Source organism: Denticeps clupeoides, chromosome 7 (genome assembly GCF_900700375.1).
Source record: "Denticeps clupeoides chromosome 7, fDenClu1.1, whole genome shotgun sequence".
Classification (NCBI taxonomy): domain Eukaryota; kingdom Metazoa; phylum Chordata; class Actinopteri; order Clupeiformes; family Denticipitidae; genus Denticeps; species Denticeps clupeoides.
This window is the reverse complement of record NC_041713.1, coordinates 20,803,459-20,807,697: the sequence shown is the minus strand read 5'-3', so window position 1 is coordinate 20,807,697 and position 4,239 is coordinate 20,803,459. Positions and strand designations below refer to the sequence as shown.

The 4,239-nt window shown below is 41.6% G+C and overlaps 1 non-coding gene across 1 annotated transcript; it reads left to right on the top strand.

Moving 5' to 3' along the window:
• Window positions 1–3,615: 3,615 nt before the first annotated feature.
• Window positions 3,616–3,779, top strand: LOC114795005 (U1 spliceosomal RNA). Its single transcript, XR_003750418.1, has one exon. It is a non-coding gene; the product is annotated as a U1 spliceosomal RNA (small nuclear RNA).
• The last annotated feature ends 460 nt before the right edge of the window (window positions 3,780–4,239 follow it).

Genomic DNA, 4,239 nt, shown 5'->3' with positions numbered 1-4,239 from the left:
GATGGCTCAGTTTGGTCGTACAGCCAAACATGTCCCAAACATCTTCCATTTAAGGATTATGGAGGCCATTGTGCTCTTAGGAACTTTAAGTGCAGCAGAATTTTTTTGTAACCTTGGCCAGATCTGTTCCTTGGCACAATTCTGTCTCTGAGCTCTTCTGGCAGTTCCTTTGACTTCATGATCCCCATTTGCTCTGACCTGCATTGTGAGCTGTAAGGTCTTATATAGACAGGGATGTGGCTTTCCTAATCAAGTCCAATCAGTATAATCAAAGAGAGCTGGACTCAAATGAAGGTGTAGAACCATTTCAAGGATGATCAGAAGAAATGGACAGAACCTGAGTTAAATATAGGAGTGTCATAGCAAAGTTTCTGAATACAAAGGACCATGTGATATTTCAGTTTTTTCTGTTAATAAATCTGAAAAAAATCTGTGTTTTACTGTCAATATGGGGTGCTATGTGTACATTTACGAGGAAATAAATTAACAGGAAAAGTCTGCAATATAACAAAGAGTGAAAATTTTAAGGGGGTCTAAATAATTTCTGTATAAAGGATATATAGGATAACTCAGCAGGACCCTGCTGACCCCCTGACACACTTATTTACATGGATAAACCATTTATATGGATAAACCTTAATAAACGGGAATGGTTGTGACATTGAACACATTTTATAGGTGGTCAGAAACTTGTAAATAACTCATGAAAGAATAAAGTTATGTTAAAACCAAATTTGATGTGTCACATGACCCTCCTCCTATTGAAAAAACAACAGTTGGATCCAATGGCCGACTTCAAAATGGCCACTATGGTCACCACCCATCTTGAAAAATTTGCCCCCTCACATATACTAATGTGCCACAAACAGGACGTTAATGTCACCAACCATTCCCATTTTATTAAGGTGTCTCCATATAAATGGCCCACCCTGTATAATAATGCAGAGGAACACCATGCATGAAAAGAATCAAGAGGATGTCACAGATTTAATCATTTATGTCACATGTTGGAAGATGACTTCAGGCACAGCACACAACGTTCACACACTTTCAGAGCAATCATCTGAACTTCAAGTTCAAAGGGCAAAGTGTTTTATTGTATCTAGCTGTGCAACATTACATTCAGAAAAGTCCAGTGGCATTTCCATCTCCTGAGCCAGCTTGAGGAGCGCTGATGGGGTTTCAGTTCTGATGCGCTGCCTGGAACTGTAGCGCATCAGGGTTTGGTTGAATGCCCTCTGGAAGAGTGCACGTCCCTGAACCAGGTTGACGCCATCCTTCAGGCTCCGGACTGTGGACTGTATTGCTGTACACATGCATTGATTCATTGATTCTTCTACATTTGAGGAATCTGGAGAAGCCTGTAAAAATAGGAATTGCACAAAGCAATCGGGGTCAAACAGGGATAACCCGTATGTCAGAGTCTTGAGTGAAAATGGTACAGAAACCAGAAGGCATGGGTTAGACAAGGTTTCAGGGGTTCCAATGACAGGATCAAGCAGAAGTACTGCGGGCATATCACGAAGCAGGTTTTTAAAAGGTATTGAAAAGACCAGCTCAAGCTCCCTAAAAAAAAACATATTTGGTCATCAACAGCACGGGCGTGGCTCAGCAGGTGGTTCCCCTTGACGGGACCACGGGACTCCTTCAATGAAGCCGGGCAACAAGAACATGAAGAAAATACATCCCTACACACCGAGAATGGTTTGCAGAGGGGTTAAGATGAGGTATTATCCAACAAGTCTTGGTTCAAGCATTATGAGCTGGGACATCTTCATGTCTGCTGACATTGCTACCGCCCATTTCTCCTCTGTCTAAAGCAGCTGGTGGAGCAGTACAGTGGTCTGCGAGTCGTGGGGCAAAAAAAAAAGCATAAACCTGGCCATAAACCACTGCTGACACATGAAAGTGTGTGGTTAGCACCTTAGAGGTGAGCAGAAACCAACTGTACTTGTCAGAAGAGGACCTGATAACCTGGAAAGCTGCTGCAGACATGTGTCCAGGACCTGGTTCGGGATTTTTATGTTGTTTGGTTCAGAATATCCTGTCCAGTAATTAATAAACGTTTTTTTTTAGGTCCACCATGGGTACAGCAGTTTCAGTGCATCTTATTCCTCAGACAGATATCTGGTCATATTGAAATCATACCAGCAACATTACAGAAGTGCCAGATATCATTCATGCATGTTTTATTTCACATTTGACTGCAAAATGCTGACATTTAAACAATGCATGTCCTGCTCGACAGGCTATTTTAATGTTTCTGTAATGTATATAATACAGAAGAATTTAGGAGGGCTTATTTTAGACACATTATCCGTCTTTACACTTCTGTATACATCCTGGTAGAGGGGGATGTTCTGCCACTAAAACTTCTTCCAACAATGATGCATCATATGATTTAAAGAAATATTCATTGTTATTCTGCTGTATTCATGAATATGCTAATGAATTCATGACAAGTGCATGATAAAAACAGTCTGTTGTATAGTTGAGATCAATAAGATGTCCAGGTACTAAGACATCGCTCTGAGAGAACCGCACTGCCTCTGATTAATCCATTGTCTGTGAGACAACACCCCCTGTATGGGATCTAGGGTACTTGTCTTTTACAGCGTTTTGCGAGATTGGCCTATATATTTCACACCAGACTATGCAAAAACAAAATCAAAAGCAATTTAACAATCTGTTCAATCAGCGATCCTGTAGTGAGCCAGTCAACATGCTGGTCTGAACCTGATTGAAAAAAACTCTTCACAAATGTTAGCAACTGGTCCACATTGTCCCTTAAGCCAGTGTGTCAAGAAAATAGTTCCTCAGAAGGTCGGGACTGTAACAGTAATCTGACATGGAAAAGATATGCACTAAACCCTCACCCTGCAGCCGCATGAAAAAAGTCTTTCTGATGGACAGACGGTGTGGAACAATGAAGTGCTGAAAATTTAATGTCATTCCTTTACTCAGCCTTTGTCGCCGGCTTTCCTCTGGTCACAAAGGAAAAAGCACAGAAGACTAAGCCTCTCTTAACCCTGAAGGCATTCTACACTGGTGGCCAGTGTGATGAGAACGTCTTGGAGGAAAGGTCTGACTTTACCCTTGCAGGAAAAGTGATCAGATCTACAATAACACAATGGAAACTCATTTTGAAATCGTACCTGAACTTAAAGTCAGGAAAATATTTATTTTATCAAACAAGGTCATTTGCCAGATGCATCATTTGTGGTCTTGCACGAATGTTAATTCTGGACAAATTGTATATCTCCCATGTCAAACTGATCTACTGTATTTCTAGATGGTAGATGCGAATTTTCACACCAACAACCTAGAGATCTTGTGATGAAATGTTGCACATTAACTCCTTTTAACCTTGAAAAGCTCTAATCTCAGGATGAATGTGTCTCGGTGTAAAATCATTGTTTCTAGAGGACTTTCATGGCACCATATTTTAGTTTTGTCTTCTTGTATTATAATCTTTCTCATGTCTACCTAATTATATAGATTTACTTGCCTATGAAAGCTCACCTGTTCCTTCACTCTCTTGTCACTTGTCTGCATATCCATATTCATGTGTCACTACCTTTTCCTATTCAGTTTAGCTCTCACTTCAGAGTTGTTTTTGTTTCCTGGCAGGGGAGATTCTATGCTCAAGAATGTGGTCCTCCCAGGCTGAGGCTCTTCCACTGCACTTCGGTAGAGCTGACTCCTGCAAATTGCCCAAATGTGGCAACCTCAACTGCATCATTTCTGGTTGTGGGGAACTACGTTCGTGCTATCCCCTAAAAATGGGGCAGTGGTTGGCCTAGCGGGTAAGGAAACGGAGCCGTAATCAAAAGAATCCTGAACCACCAAGGTGCCACTGAGGTGCCAGTGAGCAAAGCACCGTCCCCACACACTGCTCCCCGGGCGCCTGTCATGGCTGCCCACTGCTCACTAAGGGTGATGGTTAAAAGCAGAGGACACATTTCGTTGTGTCACAGTGTGCTCTGATTGTCAGTGTTTCACAATGACAATCACTTCAGGTCCACTGTTGTTTCAAGTTTCACTATGTTGTGCATTTGTGCCTCTTGCAGATGATATAGAACAAGCTATCTACAGAAGCTTTATTGTAGTAAAATATGGTTGCACATTTACTACGCATGTGTGGTAAAAGCCGGGAGGGAGTGATGAACAACTTAATGAAATCTCAGGAACTGGTTGTGTGTGCATGCATGTTGTGCAGCTAGTTTTGTTACTAAAATC